Below are 18,451 nucleotides of genomic sequence, written 5' to 3'. Positions count from 1 at the left end.
CTATTCCTAAGATTGAGGAAAAAACAAAGAAAAAACACAAATGCATAAAGGTACGTGCACGCCTATGTTCATGGCAGCGTTATTCCCAACAACCAAGACTTGGAGGCAACACAGGTGCCCATCAAGGGACGAATGGATAAAGAAGATGTGGTATTTATACACAATGGATACTACTCAGCCATAAGAAATGATGAAATCCAGCCATTTGTGACAACATGGATGGACCTTGAGGGAATTATGCTAAGTGAAATAAGTCACAGGGAGAAAGTCAAATACTGTATGATCTCACTCATATCCGGGAGATAAAAACAATGACAAACAGATAGCAACAGAGATTCGACTAGTGCGTATCAGAGGGGAAGGTGGGAGGGAGGAAGGTGAAAGGGGTGATGACGTGCATGTGTGTGGTGATGGAGTCTAAGTCTTTGGGTGGTGAACATGATGGAATCAACACAGAATTTGAAACACATTACGATGCACACCTGAAATATATACAATGTTATAAACCAATGTTACTGAAGCAAAAAAAGAAAAAGAAAAAGAAAAGAAAATGGGGACAAAGAAAAAAAAGAGAAGTGAACCACAGGTAAGCCTGCAGGACACTAGGCCATCCACATGTCATTTTTGTGGAAAAAACTGGCCCTGGCTTCCAAACGCCTTCTTCCTGAAATAAATACGATGGAAATGTGACCAGGCCCACTCCGCTCTCTAGTTTGTGTGTAAATCAATGCCACCTTCTGTGACTAAGGTAGTAGGTGTTTAAATGGAACGGCCTTAAGCAGGTCACTTTCTATGGCTCTAAGGCATCGAGCAATGAATGGAAACAACAGAAAGACAGAATTTGGCTGAAGTCAAGAAAAAGCTTTGGAAGGGCCACTGCTGCATGGGGAAGGAACCACTTGATGATAGAGATGCTCCAGGAAGGGCAGGCTGGAAGGGGATGCCCACATCAGAGCAAGGGTTCCACGTGGTGGCTCTGAAAATTCCCCCATCCCTGAACTTCTAGGACAATATGACAGAGTCCACGTGCACAGAAGAGCCCTCCTACTGCACTCATGCAATCCTGCCTCAGAGTCGAGAGGAGGCTGCCAGTCCTTACCGCTTCCACATGCCAAGCTGTAGGCCGTGCAGCATGACCAACAAGCAATGACCTTGATGTCCATTTGCTCGGAACCACAGAAAGCTCAGGCCCTGCACCAAGCAGCCGGGCAGCAGCACAGCCAGGGCCAGTCCCCCCAGAGGAGTTGTCCGGCGGTGAAGTAGTAAACCACAGTGCAGAGGCCTGCGGGAGGGAAGAGGAAAGACCAGGGTCAGGGGAAGGCTGGAGGGAGACTGGGTCCCCAGCCAGCACTGTTTCTCTGCCTCCAGCAGGGCTCTCAGCTAGACCCAGCCCATGAATGTGCAGAGCCAGCTGTCAGTCCAGGACAGGTGTGAGGTTGAAGGAAAGGCCAGGCCTTTCCAGGGGACCCAGAGGATCAGACACCAGGTCCTAGGAAGGGACTGTTGGATGGCACAGGACAGCAGCTGCAAAAAACACCCAGCATGAGGTATGTGCTCAAAAAATGTTAAGCCTCCTCTCTGTGGCTGCTGTCTTCATTTTACCTTTGAGGATGGTAGGGTGGAGTAACCGGGTGGGCAGAGTGAGACAGATCCAGGTCAGGATCTGCATCCCCATCAGTGACAGTGGGGTGGGAGCTTGTATCTGTCCAGCACCAGCAAGTGCACGATGTATAGTCATCGTTTTATGTGCCTATAATTTAGATTTTTCCATATTAAAAGTTTAAAACGGACTTATGGTCACACGAAGCTGCGATAGCAGAAAGAGAGCACTGCCCGCACGCTGTACAGATAGGAACCTGCGGGTGTGGACAGAGGAACCAGGGTCCTGCAGCCCTTCCTTGCTGCCCGAGCCCTGTCATCTGCTCTAACCACTGTGGGTTTCCTGCCACACACCGCAAGCCAGTGTCCCTGCACAAAAAGTCTGTAGAGGAGTCACTGCCCCGCCCAGGCTGAGGAATTCGGAGACCTTTGCTGCTCCAGACTAGGGGAGAAGGAGGGAGAATACCCACGCGACCGCCTGGAGTGGGTGCTGAGACGTGGGGGTCCTGTCTTGTCTTAGCCCTTCTCGGCCGGGGGGCTCGACCTGGGAGCTTTGGTGCGGACCTCACAGGGGCTCCTGGTGTGGCTTTGAAACAGCGCGGCGGGGGCGCCCTTTTGGGGACTGACAGGGATGGCTGTTCAAAGAAGGGACCCCGCTAACAGGTGTCAGGAACTGGCTCCCAGGGGTCTAGTTCAAAGCCTACGCCCGCGAGGGTCTCTAAGTACGTGGGTGCTTGGGAGCGGCGCAGAGTCCCTGGGGGTCGCGAGGGCGGGGGCCTCCTTAAATCCACCCCAATCCCCGGGACGGCGCCAAGGAAGAGGAGTCTGCAGGGAGCAAGACGGAAGTGCGCGGAGGCCTCCTCTCTGGCACCGAAAGAGCTACCAGCTCAAATTGGAATGGCACTAAACAGTGTTGCCATCTTATGCGGCCGGGACCCGGCTCCTAGCGCGACTGGGGTGTCCCGGGCAGGTTGCCTCCAGCCCGTCCTAAGGCCCTAAGCGGAGAAAGTCCTCCAGGGCCGCGCGGACACCCAGCCCCGTCCCATCCCCCAACCCCTCAACTCGGGACCCTAAGCTGCCTCGCCCACCGCAGAGACCCCCAGGCTGGCTGTGGTGATGGGAAAGCAGGACTCACCCATGAGGAGTTCAGCACATCTCACACCCGCAGCACTTGGCTGAGTTCAGGAGGCCGTTCTGGATGAAAGGGCGGGCTCCAGGCGCCTAGGCGCCAGGCGAGGATTATTTATCCTTGGGGGACCATGCATCTGCGGAGGATCGTGCATCCGCAGGGCGATCGTGCATCCGTGGGGGTCTCATGTGATGAGGATTTTTAGGCTGGTTACTTTTAAAACTACAGATAAGAAGTAGGCTCCGAGGAGTGGAATTTGTTTGCCCTTTGACTCACATACCCATGCCTTAAATTTAGCCCTAACCCTCAACTTGGGGCAGCAGCAGGAGCTCTGACTGCCCGTGGGTCCTGTCCCCACGCACCAGCTCTGCCTGCCCATGGGCCCTGTCCCCATGCCAGCGGGGGCAGCAGAAGCAGCGGCAGCAGAAGCTCTGACTGCCCGTGGGTCCTGTCCCCATGCTATTCTATACTATTCTCTAAATAAAAGAGCACTCCTGCCAGATCTTGAGAGTCTAAGAAATCTTTCTTTCGACTCCTCGGCTCACCGACCCCGCATCATCATGCACGGTGCACCATGCATCCTTGGGAGGAATCATGCATCCACAGTAGGATCGTGGATCCGCGGGAATCCAGGAAGGACTGGACTGGGGTCCTCAGCCGGCGGGAGGGGTGCCGTCGTGTTTGCACTTGCGCGCAGCGTTGTGCCCGGGCATAGATAGGCTGCCTGCACCTACTGGGATGGCGCGTGCGTCCCAGGGCATCTGGGTGGATTGGGGTGTTGGAAGGATGAGCACGGCAGGCTTCCAGGCCTCGGCTGCCCCGCACTCATGCGCTCTCCTGTCGGCCGCCAACAGCAGGGCGGAGAGCCCCAGGACCCCCGCGTGCATCCTCCGCGCCGGGACCCCGGCCCCCACCTCCTGCCGCCAGGCCCGCCTCCTTGGCCCCCGCCCCTTCCCTTGCCCGCCGCCCCAAGGCGGGGAGATTTCCGGCCAGAGACCCGCCTGCCAGGGGCATTTGGGTCTGAGCTGTTAGGATAACATGTCTGGTTCTGCTTTACCCAAGTTGCCAGCAGGGCGGGGAGGGAGGGCAGCGTTTCTGGTTCCTAGGAGGAAAGTACAAATCAGATCCCGCTTCATCATGTGGGCAGCAGCCTTTCCTCTGCTCTTTCCAACCTTCTAATGGGCCCTGGAAAAGTGCTTCCCGGTAGTTATGACTGCAGGCAGGTTAGTCAGAGGATGGTTAAACTGGTCACCGCCTCTGGGCCACTGAAAGGCAGTTGGGTACCCACCAGTCAGAGAGTGCCCGTGTCTGTGGGAGGAGTGGGATTCCAGGCCTTAATTGGTCCTTGGAAGTCTTATAGGGGGTAGGGGGGTTATCTGGCTACTTCTCTGCTTCTCTTGCCCAAATCCATTAGGATCTCTGTCCTCGCTAAAGATTCTCTGGATGGACTTGAGGGTTAATCTGGGTTCCAGTGTGTAAGATGGAAAGGTGGGCACTAGAAAACCATGTCTCAGGATCTCAATCTCTATCTATCTATCTATCTATCTATCTATCTATCTATCTATCTATCTCTCTAAATCTGCCCTATAATTTAAGGAAGAAGTGGTACTTTGGCATGCTGATGGTGATGACGAAGATGGAGTCTGTAACTCCTAAAGCAGGCAATAGCCAAACTCTTGCTCCTTTTTATTTTGGGGCAGCTTTTGGTGCCGTCCTTGAGTCAAGGGTGTTTCCCATCCCCAGGAACTTGCTGCACTGATCAGGTGGTGGGTGAGGTGGAGCGCTCCCTCCTTCCCTGGGCAAGTCCTGCAGCAGAGCCACCCGCCGTGGAAGAACGCGCCCTCTTGAAGGGAAGAGCAGAGTGGACGGTGCAGCCGAACCTATGAAACTCTTCTGGTTGTTTCCCATTTACCAGAATAACACCACAGAGTCAGACATCTCTGGTTCCTCCCTACAGTTTCACTGTGCTTCTGATCAAATGCTTTATTTCCTTAAAGGGAATGTTTACTTATCCTGAGAGCCTTTCCTCCCCTCCTCATGCCCAGTTTGCCATCACGCTTCAAAGCCTTTGCTGTTTTCTCATCAGAAGTTCCAATTCTGATCTTCTAGGTCTCTCTCCTTTTCAGAGAGTCAGCTCTACCACACAGACGATCAAAACGTCCTGTAAATATTCTGAATCTCTTCCCTCTAATCCAATACAAGCGTGCAGTCCCGAGGTCTGGGTTTCTAGTTTTCAGCTTGATTTTCCCCAAAATCTTTTTGTCAAAATCCCACTCCCTCTCCTCTGCTACAACCTCCCCTTTCATTGATTCCAGTCCCCAGAAGCTCCTTTTCCAAGTTGTCCTGCAAAGAGAGAATGTCACAGTTTGTACACACTGGGAGCAGGATTCCAGCTGCTAGAAAAGTAATATAAAATTGAAATCACGTACAGGAGTTAGGATTGGGAGTAGGGGGTGTTTTTGGTTGAGGAGGGATCACTGTGGTATTCCATGCATTTCAACTTTTAAGACAAAATATTTCCCCTAATTCCTACGTATTATCTGAGCATCTGGATGTATCCCATATCTCATATGTTAAAAAACTAGGCACTGCTTTAAAAATTTGGAGGCGGATCTTTCTCCTGAGACAGCAGCAGTATGAATAAGAGCTCTAGTCAGTGTCTTCTGTCTTGAAGCTGCGGGGGCTGTTGTTGAAAGGAAAAGTAGAAAACATCTTGGGGAAAGGGATTATTTTCCCAGGGCAATAGCCTCAGCTCAGAAGAGAGTGGTTTCTACCCCAAGTCAGAGCCATGAGATGAAGTAGACGGGGAGTGGGAGTGGGTGGAGCAACCTCAGAAGGTAGAGAAGCATGTCTGACTAAGTGTCCACACCTGACGCTATATCTAAGCCTTTTGTGGCAGATCTAAAAAGGACGACGAGTTCCTTCTATGCTCGCGTGCTCAGCTGTCTGCCCTGTGACTTTCCCACTTCTGCATTAAGGGGTGGAGCTTTTTCTTCAACCCTGGAATTTGGCTGGCCTGTGAGTTCCTCTGACCAAGAGAATGTGGGAGCAGTTATGTTGTATGAGTTCCCAGCCCAGGCGCAGAGGCCCCGCAGCTGCTTCTCTCTTTCTCTCTGTCTCTCTCTCTGTCTCTCTCTGTCTCTGTCTCTCTCATTCTCTCTCTTAGCACCCGGAGCCTGTCCTGTGAAGAAGCTGGACCAGCCTCTGACCGTCCAGCCTTGATGTCCCCTCAGTTAGACTAAACTAGAAGGGACTTCCTCCTGATTCCAGGTCCCTGACCTCCCTGTCCTTAGAGCATTGACTTAGAAAACTTGTCACTGTGAACTCTTTCTCTGTCCCTTGGAGAGGTATGTAAATCTTTTGAAAAGTCCCTTGCCAGTTTTACAGCCCAGGAATGTCTTTCTTAGGGACACAGGGTACCTCTTTGAAATGTGACTGTCTGGGGGATAGAGCCGCTGTCTCACTATCTCTGGGGGTGGTAGGGACCTAGCTTTGGGGATCTCTGGGGAGAAAGAGCCCAACTCCAGACATAAGCGAGGCCGTCTGTGACAGCCCAGTCCCGTCCCAATGCCGTATGACTGCACATGATCTCCTCTGGGAGAAGCAGCCCAGACTATTGGGCCACAGAATGAGGAGCACATACAATCTGTGTTGCTTTAAGCCACTTCATTTTGGAGTGTTTGGATACGCAGTAACAGACATGGATGTGCTTCCATTGGGTCATCATTTTGTGGCGTGGGCAGGACTTGTTTTGACTTAGTTGGCCAAAGCAACAGGAAAAATGAGTATCACCCCTCAGCTCCAGAAGATTCTTCAAAGCCCACCTTGTGAGGCCAAAGTTGAGACTCTGCAAAGCGTGTTCCTCCTTTGCCTGCCCTTGGGTTCTGCAGACAGGAGCCGCAGAAGATGGGAAGGCAGAGGAGGAGAAGGTGATTGGTCTTGCTGCTGTCTTCCTGCTCCTGTTGTGGATCCCCAAGCAATGGCTGTCCACCCTGGAGCTGAGGTCTTTTAGGCTGTCATTGTCGGCACTCCCAGAAACAGCCCATGATGCCCTAGAGGAGCTCCCAGAGTGGCAGGCTCGCAGCTGGATGGGGCTCCTTCTCTGAGTCTCTGGGTTCTTATAACTCCAATGTCTTCTCTCAACTGTGCCAGTCCTTTGTTTGGGGGCTGCATCCCGCCACTGTCACTCTACTGTTCTTGTTTTGCTGTTTCATTTCTCCAACTCTTTTATCCAGTTCCCTCCTTTGAATTGTCCCTGTGGAAACACCTAGTGCAGATTCTATAGAGACACAGTCTTCAAAACTCTAGTGACTCAAAGGCTGCTCCTACGTGGCCTTGAACTAAGTAGTGCGTTGAACTAAATAGTCAGAGGAAAGTACCGCAGCACCCCTTTACCAAGGGATTGTTTCTAGAATCATGGATAGAGCCGACTGGATGGCAGATGATGAGAAAAGCTAACGGATTGTATGAGCATCAGGGGAGAAGGGCATGAAAAATCAAAACCCAAGTGAGGGGAGAATGTATTGAGAAAATTTCCATAGTTACATCCTCACTACGTCACAGGATTCTGCTTGAGCACCGTCTCTCCCCCTCCCTGCAGCATCCAGGTGGTGGTTAGAGCATCATGAAATCGCTGTCCTGGCTCACAGAAGGAAGAGGGATTGCAGGCCAGGGCTATTTTGCAGTGTCTGCTGACCTCAGATCTTGACCCTCTTCTGCTTATGTGTCTCCCTTTTCAAGACTTGCTCAGACTCTCCATGCTTTCCTGCCTGACTCTCATTTGAACTTGTTTCGAGGAGAGGATCATGAGCGGGGAGGTGCTGCTGACGGCATGGGCATATGCTGCCAAAGGGGCATATTTAACTGCCAGGAAAGTGCAGAGATCATGGAGCTCAAACACCAATCTCTAAAGTGTGTTTTGTTTGGATTAAATTGGAAGCATCCCCCTACTGGAGACAAGGAACCACATATGTGTGTGTTTGGGGCAATGGCTCATGCCCACACTGTCCCTCATCATGGACCAGGCAGTGTTCCTGGGAGGAGCAGGCCACTCTGTCTCATGAGGCAGCAGTGCTCCTGGAGACTTGGGTGAAGGGAGGGAGGAACGCGAGGCTGACTCCGTGCCCTCCAGGAATCTGTAAACAGGGTGAGTCCCTTATTGATTCTGTGTCAGGGGGTCTGAGGACATTGTTCTTCTCCTACTTTGTAAGAGCTGTTACAGCAGGTGGTGGAATTCCTCAGTGCATGTTCTACTGAGAGTGTCAATAACGAACTAATGTTAATTGCCAATCGAAAAGAGAAGAAAAGTGGTCATGCAGGCCACCCAGCATAAACTAGCACCTGGTGGACATAGGCATCCCCACCTCTGCTTTCTTCTTCTTCTCAGCACGGGTGTCACTTAATGAGTTGATTTTCTCATTGTCCATCTGCCTCCACTGGAATGTCATACCCAGGAGGAGGGATGAGATCTGAGTTCTTCACTTCAGGACCTGACACTGATGCAACACTCAATAAATACTGGTGGCGTGAATGCATGCAGGGGTCTGGGGTTATAAAGGATGATGATTTGCACACATCCTGATCCCTCGGCCAGTCACTGTGCAGACTTTTCCTTCTCTTCTGCACTCTTTAGCATCCAACAGCCCTGGTGGATGAATGTTCAGGGAGAACCCAGGAAGAGGTGAATAATTCTCATGGGTAGCAGGAAGGGGAGCTGCTATTAAGCCAGGGAAGGGCCTTCCCCGTGGGCATGACACAGCATGGACATGCAGGGTGTGTGCGGTGAGATGATTAGACAGCAGGAGAGGGCAGGGGGCAGATGCAGCGGGAGAGTTAGGCTCAGACTTGGAGAGTGTTCTGATTCGGGGGCTGTGTGGGCAGAGGCAGGGGCTCCAGAGGTCTATGTAGGAAGCATTTAGATAGAGCAGTGAGGCTGGAGGGTTTGGGGGATGGTTTCGAAGCTGCATTTGTTTTGCAAGTTCTTGGCGTTATCTCTAGTTCATCCTTCCTTGGGCAGCTGTAGGGAGGAGCCTGCAGGAGATGATGGGGGTGTTAAAGACCCCGCCTTCACCTCCCTGACTCAGTCCTGCTCCTGGGTGTAGAGAGACACGGCCGCCTCCAGTCACATAGAGTTCCACAGGGAAGGGGAAGGTCTGAATGAAGACATTCGGGGGCTTTCAGCACAAATGACGTCATAGGGCCCCTCCCCTCTAAACATTCCAAAACCAATACAGTGTGAAGGGCAAAAGAAGTATAAAGGAGACGAGAAAATTCTGATTTTTCTCGGCAACAACTAGTCATGCATGATATTTTTCAGCAAGTTCAACCACTAGCATCACGTCTGGGACTATACTTGGTAGGACTCTGTGTCCTGTCTTCAGAGCAGAGCCCGGATACATCTTGACATTTTTCTAGAGAATCTTGTCTCTAAGGCAGCATTTGCGAAGATCAGAGCCTTCCCCCTAAGCCAGTAATCCCTCTCACACAACCCACTGACCCATAAAGGTAGAAGGGCCCAGGATACTCTTTGTGGTCGATGGAAGAGTGGCTATCATTGTACGTCTCCCTGAATTGGACCTCAATTGTGTGACTTTGCATCTCCTCCCCTCGGCAGGTGATGTCTGTTTTCATTACTGTGGAATCTATGTGGTCAGAAGACTTGCTTCAGTCAATAGAAGACAGCAGAGGGGGCCTGTTATGAGCCTAGACTTCAAGACACCTTGCATGGTTCCTTTGGTTCTACTGGGACCCTGGAAGCCACGATGAAAATAAGCCTGGGTGAGTCTGAGATGAGCTGAGTCTTGGCTCAGAGATTCCCGTTGTCTCAGCTAGAAGGCAACCCCAGCCAACCTGGAAGCTGACTGCAGATGCAGGAGTAAGCCCAGGTGTTCTGGACTGAATTGTGTCCCCCTAAATTCATATCTTGATGTCCTAACTCCTAGTACCTCAGAATGTAATCATATTTGGAGATTAGATTTTTAAAGAGGTAATTAAATCAAAATGAGGTCATTAGGGTGGGCCCTAATTCATGATGGCTAGTGTACCGATAAGAAGACAAAGTTTGGACACAGGTGTGCACAGCGGGAAGACCATGGGAAGATACAGGGAGAAGTCAGCCATCAGCAAGTGAGAGACAGAGGCCTCAGTAGCAGCCAACCTCACTGCTGTCTTGATCTTGGACTGCAAGCCTCGGAAATAGTGAATAAATAAATTTTTATTGCTTAAGCCACTGGCTGTGATCGTTTGTTATGACAGCCCCAGAGGACTAATAACCTGGTAAGCGTGACCAGAAGAATCACTCAACTCAGCCCAGCTCCTCTGGCCAACCATGGATTCATGAGCTCAGTAGGTACTGGCTGTCTTAAACCACTACCTTTCGGTGTGGGGTTTCACAGAGTCAAGTGATAAACTTTTGAAGGCCCAGGAAATGACTCAGCATTAATGGAAAACAGAATAAGGTGAATTCCTGGATAATACCCTCCTTTTCTCCCCCTGGACACACATCTGCCATATATGGGGACACTACAGTCACCTTCCCATAATTAGGGATCTAGAATCCCCTCTTCCAGCACACACCTGAACCCCAACATTTCCATGTAAAAGCATCTCCCATCTCAGGCACTCCAGGCCTCCCCACTCCTAGGCCCGTTATGCACGTGTCAGTTCCCTCGCTGCTTCCACACACGTCTCTCCCAGACACTGTTACATGTAGTAATCACTTTCTTAAATGCAGCATGGGTTGTTTCTTTATTTTCAGGAAATAATATCACAGCACTTTCAGAGTTATAGTCAGCCCTTTATTTAAATCTCTGGGCTCCTTGTCCACCCATGTCCTTCAGCCGACCATCCACGCAGACAGCATTTCTTTATCCCAAACCAACAGGAACCAAGACGTTCATGATCTTCTGGGCAAGAAAACCATTTACACTGGGCACCAGCCTGAATGCACTCCTCTTCTGAGTCTATGCGCTGGGTGGAGGCTGTGGAGAGGAAAATCTTTCGGTCACTAAGTAGGGACTAATATTCCCTGTGAATATGGGGACATGACACGGGCCCTGAGGAGCCGGCAGGAGAGGCTCCTTCTGCAGGCGCCTCCCTCAGAAACCCTATGGAGCCCCCGCTCCTTCTGCTCTGCTGCCACTGTTGCGTTGGTTCCTGGCGGGCAGGACAGCCTCTGCTCTAAAGAGGGCAGGTACTGAAGTGTCTGCCCCGAATGCTGACTCAAGGCTCCCCTGCCTGCCCCCCAGCATCCAGCCCCTGTTCCAGATGCTCAAGGGGACTCTGTGCAGCCTCACGCAGCCTGATGAGAACCACCTCACACTGCACAGTCCCAGCACGCTCTGGGCACAAAAGGACAGGAGAGATTGGGCCAGAGGAACTGGGCAGAAAGAGCAGACCGGGGTCAGGGGCCTTCCGCCCTGCTGCCCTCTGTGCTGCATCCAGGCCTCAGCTGTGGCAGGGGTGTGGGCCTGTCACCGTGGGCCATCTAGTCAGAGACCACACACAGTAAAAGGGCAGGGATCACAGAGGGGGAGCACACCTGGCGTGTCTCTGCTGCTCTGCGAGGCCCCTCCTAAGCTCTCCCTTGTTTGTCCTCAATTAGACTCTGTACGACTCTGGGGTTTGTCCTCCTTTTCAGGAGAAGACAAGGTTGAGTTTGAGGACAGCTCAGAGACTTGTCTAAGTGCACACTGTGAGTCAGCATCAGAGCTGAGAAAAACACACTGGTGTTTTGACTCCTGGCTCCAGCTTTCTCCTTTATCCTGGGCTCTCTCCCAGGCAGGGAAGTCGCACAGTAAATGAGCCCTGGGGATGGCACCTCATTATCCCCATGGCCTCTTCCAAGGCCTGAAAGCCTGGGCTGGCCCCGTGGTGTTGTCTCTACCTACTCACTGGGTTCATCTTCCAGGGAAATGACCCCAAACTTAGCCTGAGAGTTACTGAGGGCCATGTTTCAGTCCATTAAGAGCATGCTAAGAATCTCCCATGAGACATTCATTCTTTGGTTGATACTCTCCTTGATGCTCAGATTTATTACTTATTTCCAGACCCTGAGCCACTCCACTTATATGGCCTGTGTCCCATTCCCTGGGCATGAGACCCCCGTGCCCCACACCAGCCTGGCTTCAGAGCTCACCTGTGGCAAAGTGAGGAAAGAGGATGAAGCAGGTCAGGAGCACGAAGTAGAGACACCGCATGGTGAACGCCGGCTGGACCCTGAGCAGCAGGAGAAGATGAGGAGCTGCTCTGAGACTGGGACCCAGCGAGGCTGCTGCAGGCAGAAGGAGCCTCTATTTACAAGGCTCCTAGGTGCTTGCACAACATTTGATTCTGGAAGCTGGCCTGCTGTGATCCTGATTACAACACAACTATTGACTTTTGTGCATGAGACGCTGTCCGTTATGCAACCCCTCTCCCTCAGGCACACCGCTCTGGTGGGAATGGCTTCACTTCCCGCTCCTGTGTGGGATGCTTAACCCACACACCTGACCTCAGAGAGTTTTCCAGAATGGACCCCTAACCAAGGCCCCAGCAACTAGAAGGGAGATTCCATTCACCGAAATGATGATAAAGGGTGGGTTGTGGTGGAAACTTCCATGACTGTGAAGCCCAGCATGTTTGTTCAGTCATTGGAGAAAGAAAAGCTCTTTTTGTCTTGAAAGGTACAAAAACAACATTGCCCCAGGATTGCAGTAGCCATCTCGCTTTTGTGAAGAAGTGGGTCTGGGAATAAATCAGACACTGTTGAAAATATTCTGGGTTCCTGGGGACATTGGTCTGCATAGGGTCCAAGGTCCCCGAAGGCTGACCTTCTTCTGGATTGCTCAAACTGTGGCCCTGGTTTATTTTCTCCAGTTCAAGCTGAGTTTTTGGTTATCTGCAATTGCAAGTGTGTTGGCTGGCAATGAGATTTGAGGCTGTAAGACAGATGAAGCCCAGTCATGATGGGGGGCCGCGCAGGGTTGGTGGGGGCTCCTGGGAACAGAGCTGTGCTTTTGTAGTAGTCAGGTAAAGCAGTGCTTTCACATGTGATATGGGGGGAGTGTTCTAGATTCATGTTAGCTATCACGGGACCCCTGGAGATGCTTGGGGGAGGTATTTGCAGCCATAGCTTTGCTGTGCAGTCTTCATGCACATTCTCATGGGCCTCCTCTGCTGTTCACACCTGAAGTAGAAGCAGGTGTGGCATGTCACGGTGGTCATGAGAAGGATGAGTGCACACTTGACCTGTCACGATTTGCTCTGATAACAGCGAGTCCTGAGAAGACCAGACTCTCCTGCAGCAGGAGTGAAGTCCCTTCTTTCTCAGTGAAAACAAAGACAAAGGTAAGCTGTTTGCTAGTTGTTTTGTAACCACAACAAATCAGCAGAGAGCATGCCCTGTATGAAACAACAAGGTAAATGTTCAAAGATCGAGGTTGCTCCCCTAAGCGAGGCTGAAGACTCCAGTCCCCGGCATTTGGAATTTAGGCCTCAGTCCTCGTTTTTGGATGGATCACTGGGTGTGTGGCACATCCTTGCTTTTACCCAGATTTGAACAGCAGAATGGCCCCTTGGCCCAAGCAGATGTAGATGAAGTGTGTGGTTTCCTGTGTCGCGTAACCTGAAGGTCCTCCCCACAAGGCAGTGCCAGGTGGGGTTGTACTTCTCGTCAACGTCCTTCTCCATAGGGGCCACAATGTGCTCCTCTGTGTTGTGTTTCTCCAGCACCTGGGTGGGGGTTAGAGCTGGATTCCTTTCCTGAGGCCACTGTCACAAATGACAAAAACCTGGTGGCTTCAAACAACAGAAAGTGATTCTCTCAAAGCTGAAGAGGCCAGAACTCTGAGATCAGTGTCCCTGGGCCGAAGTCACGGTGTTGTCTGGGCCATGCTCCCACAGAAGCTCTAGGGAGAGTCTGTCCTTTGCCTCTTGCAGCGTCTGGTGGCTGCTGGAACCCCTTAACTTTCAGCCATATCTCTCCAGTCTCGGTCTCTGTGGACCCAGTGCCTCCTGCTCTTCTGTGGGTTCTGATTTCCCTCTGCATCTGTCTTATGACTTGTGCTGGTGTTTAGGGCACATTGGAAAAGTCCAGGGTAATCTCCCATCTCAAAACCCTTAACTTAATCACATCTGCAAAGACCCTTTTACCAAAAAGTCCGTTCACAGGTTCTAGAGCTGACAGCTGATGCCCTGGCGTCATTGTTCAGCCTGCTACAGGGGCTTTCAGAAGTCTCCAGTTTCTTCACAAAGGACCAAGGAAAGCAAGGCTCAAGCTTCATGGTCACAGTGCTGCATCAGCCTTATGTGGTGGCAGGAAGTTGTCACCCACCAGACCAGCAGCTGCTTCCAGAGAAGCCTCTGGAGCTGCCTTCCTGCTCCAAGCTGGGAAGGTGGGAGCCATGGAGGATCCACACCCACAGCAGGGACATGACGGGCTCTTTTTGCTGACCCCTGGGGAAGGATCAGGAAGCAGGGCCTCACCTTAGATTTTGAAGTTCAAATGGGGAGACTCCCCCCTGGGTCTGACTGATCTGGGTCTCACTGGCCTTCCCATCACGGGAGAAGACATTTCCCAACACTGCGTGGGCAGTGCTGGCAGAGTGGACCGTGGTCAATGTTTATCCTGTTATTTCATCAGAAAGTCGCTTTTCCCACTGTCAGCGGGCCACCAGAGTTTCGCATTCCTCACTGACCTATTGCTTCCCAGGAGCTGGAGAAAGGTGGGCTGTCCATGACTTTCATTGTCAACAAGTCCTCAGTAATGTCAGGAACCCTGCTTTTCGTGGTGCTTTACCAGGGCTGAATGAAAGATCTGATTTTGGATGGGTGATTACTGTAGCACTAGTTTAAAGTGAATTGACAGCAGATCTCTGGTCCCGGCTCACAGGGGAGGATTATACTGTAAAGGGCAGAACAAGGTCACTGAAGGTAAGGTGTATGATTTGTGTTCTTCACAATCATGGCCCACATGTGTGTGTTTCATGTGACAAGGCCCAGATGCAGGTTTGCTGCATGAAATGAAAGACATCCCACATCTGGGGTTTTTGCCCCAAAGTCTTCCATCACAGCGCTCATGGGGCACATTTTCCCCACGAAGAGGAGCAGGTGAAATTTGCCACATGAGGTGAGGTACCACAGACACTCCCATCAGGCCTCTTTGTGACTGCTCACCCAGCTCAGAGGAGGCCCCCGTGTGGTCCTTAGGGGTTACCCATCACATTGGCATCTGGGAAGTTCCCCAGTGTCTATGTTGCAACTGCTGGCACCTCACCCAGCTCTCAACATTTCTGGCCACAAGGCACCCAGCTCTGCTTCTCAGGCTACCTGCATTTGGCCCTGGAAGGGACCACTGAGATTTGGTTCTCACTTGGAGGGAGACACATCCAAGGTTTAAAATCGAAGGTGTATTTGCACAGGTAATCACCGAGGGCAGATGTTCTTGAACAGAGTCAGGCTTAACAGTGATGAATAATGAACAATAATCAGTGCTTCAGGACAAATGTAGCTTTCCCAACACAACACACAAAAATGTTTCCCTTCTTTAATATAATTGACTGAAAACATAAATGTTCCTTTCCTTGAATACAAGGTGTTTTCCTTGTGAAACTTTTAGTAGCTTTAATGGCATACATTAATTAGAATTTTTAACCCTTTCAGACCCTAGGTTTTAGTGAAAACTAAGAAGTAAACAGTTTTGAATCATCTTTTACATTAGCATTCTATAACTTGGCAAATTTACAAATGCTTTTTATTATTTTTGGAAGCATGCTACTTCATAGTACAATCTTTGAATAAAATGCAAGACATGTTTACTAATAGATTCAAGGATTTTTTAGTTTCTCTGTAGTAAGAGGCCCAAAGTAGATACACCTATCTACTCTAATTAACATCACGGATTTTATCTGCCATGGAAATGACCTAGATATGCAATAAATTTTAGCATTTAACTCAATTAGCAAAACTCTAAGGTTTCAAGTTAATAAAAGGTTTTGAAATTCTTTTAAGCCCATACACCATAACACAGAGTGACTGTTAAAAATTTCACCTAACTCTCTTATCATTTTCACCTCTATTTAATTTACGTTTCCATATTGATAATTCTAGAAATGTATTTATGTTAATCAATCCAACAAAGTAAAATAAGCTTCCTCTTGCCAAAGATTGTTTTATATCATGTTAACTTGAAAGACATTTGAGTTTGTTTCTGATACATTTATGGAAATGCTTGCTTTCAGAACCCTAAATAGAGCTCTTTGCCATCTGGAGGTAAGATATCACACGTATATGACATATACATAGACACACCACAGCTGTTGTTTTAAAATTACCGAGATGAATCATGTGCAGTAGTGTAAAGCTCACTAGTTATGAAAGAATAATGGAATCCAAATTTTGTTTTAAGCCCTTTCAAGCAATATTTGTGAAGAAGACAAGATGCTAGATTTCAGGCAAGGGTGCATTATGGCCATTTTTCTTGAATATTTCCTTCCTTTTTCCTCAATCTTAGAAATTGGTGATGGGCTGGCTATCAGTTCCTGGAAAGGTGAGGCAATAAGCCTTTTTGAGATAAAGGAAATGGGTGGACTCTGAACTGCCTCTAGAGCTGCTTTATGCTTTTGCAAAGCTTTGTAACTTGAAGAGAGTTGTTCTTAATTTCTCAGAAATTTGGGATCAAACTTCAGTGACATTGGAGGTTAATCGATGGGTCCAACTACATCATCCTAATTGGCTTCTTTCCCTCTGGGTGCTTAGTTTTATCTTAACTTAGAGAAGAGGCCAAAAAATTCTTATCAGGCTCTGAATATCAGCTTCTAGTTCGGCTGCATTTCTCGTCATATGTTGCTAACTCCTTTCACATGTCTTCTCTGGTTCCGGAGGGACAAAGAGTAACTACCTGGTGGTATTGAACAATTCCATTACCTTTAACATAGCTGAGTCCCAGAATGGCTGTCGGAGTTTCATTAACTCTGGGAGAATATTATGGGGGTGTCTATAAAGACATGGCACAAGATATTAAATGCATGGCTCATGCAGTTAGATCAAGGAATGTGTGAACCAACTTTTCCTAAAGCAGATTTCTTACATCACTGTCAAAGTCTCATTGAGACACTATAACAAAATGAGAGATTGGCAGCTGATCCTTTTCACAGTGAGCTCCTGAAAGATGAAGACTTTAAGAATCATGGACTTCCAGCTGGAGATTTTGCTTTTTGAGAAACACACCAGATAAAAGACTCTTTTCAGCCCTGTTGGAAAGGAGCATAATAGGCCTCTCCACCTGAGTGGGTTTCATTGCCTGTTTTTGATAACGAGCTTCAACTGACAAAGGCAAAATTCTCCAAACCAGATGAGAAGAAGACGGCATTTGTTACAGGCAGCTGTGCCAAGACTCCGGACCCGGCCTGTATTTCCAACCTTATATCTCCTCATGTAAACCTTTGTAATGTGTAAACTGTACACTTGTGTTATAATTGTTCCATTTAAGGTTTTCAGAATACTACCATCTTTCAAGAAAGTCACTGGTTTGGAACAGACTGTTTTTGAAGTACAGGTGTTTATAGAGTAGCTCCTAATGGGACTCAGTGTTTATGATGAACAAATCTCTGGCCTTGGCTGCTGCCTGGATGGTTAAAACACTGAACCTTGAATTTCCCTTGGAAACAGGGAAGGATTCTCTCTGAGCGAACATCTGTTGCCCATCTTCTGCTCTTTAAGGTCAGATGGTCTTGTGGAGTGGTCCACTGGTATGGCCACCTAGCAGCTATATTTTTCCTTCCTTGGGGCTTCATCTTCCATGAAGATGTCGTGTCACATTTAGAAGCCCTGACTAAATTTACTCAACAAGCTGTTACTGATAGCCAAGCAGGGTTGACCTTATTAAATACTGAAACGTTTTCAATGGGAAAGGCTGGCCATCAAAATAGAATTTCCTTAGAAATTCCATCAACATCCCAACATGATATATATACAATGATTCCGACTGGATGCTGTGCTTTTATACCTGACGAGTCTTTCAACTTGTCGTCTCTGCTAAAGCACATGGAAAAGCAAGTGAATGCCTTAAATGATCTTACACCCAGTCTTGGTTTGTTTGGTTGGCACTCTTCAGGTATTGATTCCCTTTTTTGATCCAGATGGCCATTCTTATTTCTACTTCTCTTTGGAATTCTTGTATTAGTCATAATATTCAAACTGAATACTATTTCCTTTACTCAGTGAGCTAAGACTGGCGTACAGGCTTGAGTAATTCTTTTGCAGTGACTTGAGATGGTCTATCGATCTTACAACCCTTTTCTCTTAAAGACTGTGCCAGAGAACTCAAGTTAATGTTAATCTTTACAAATAATGAACTTTCATCATTGTTATTGGACCCATTCTACAACTGGAAACAATGTGAGCCTGAAGAGTCACGTAAAAACAGCTGTACAATGTTTGTGCAATGATAAAAGCTTAACAGAAAAAGTATTTAGCCTATGAAATGCTTCCTCTGTTAATATAGACCTGTATGCTTATCAGACTATTTCCCACCAGTGTGGATAACTGGCCATATCAATGAGATAAAGGCCTGGCACTGAGAAACATGATGGGCCCAGAGCAGGCAGCAACCATCTTGGTGCTGAGGGAGGATGCTTTCAAAATCAATGCATCCTAGAAGGCATCACTCTAAGTGACTTATCTCAAGTAATCAAAGATTTACTGAGCAAAAGGGTGATAATGATGAATAAATCAAAATCAATAGGA

At 49.0% G+C, this 18,451-nt stretch overlaps 2 long non-coding RNA genes across 2 annotated transcripts; one reads left to right on the top strand and one right to left on the bottom strand.

Annotated features, from left to right (window-relative positions):
- Positions 1–2,122: 2,122 nt before the first annotated feature.
- On the top strand, positions 2,123–11,975 carry LOC139080103 (uncharacterized). The gene is made up of 3 exons (XR_011534271.1): positions 2,123–2,262; positions 9,342–9,505; positions 11,776–11,975. It is a non-coding gene; the product is annotated as an uncharacterized lncRNA (long non-coding RNA).
- Positions 10,503–12,006, bottom strand: LOC103544135 (uncharacterized). Its single transcript, XR_543082.2, has 2 exons — positions 11,865–12,006; positions 10,503–10,707 (listed from the first exon to the last, which is right to left on the bottom strand). It is a non-coding gene; the product is annotated as an uncharacterized lncRNA (long non-coding RNA).
- Between the last annotated feature and the right edge of the window lie 6,445 nt (positions 12,007–18,451).

The sequence above is a fragment of the Equus przewalskii genome, chromosome 28 (genome assembly GCF_037783145.1).
Source record: "Equus przewalskii isolate Varuska chromosome 28, EquPr2, whole genome shotgun sequence".
NCBI classification, from domain to species: domain Eukaryota; kingdom Metazoa; phylum Chordata; class Mammalia; order Perissodactyla; family Equidae; genus Equus; species Equus przewalskii.
Note: the sequence above shows the minus strand (reverse complement) of the source record. Positions and strands in the feature narration are given on the sequence as shown.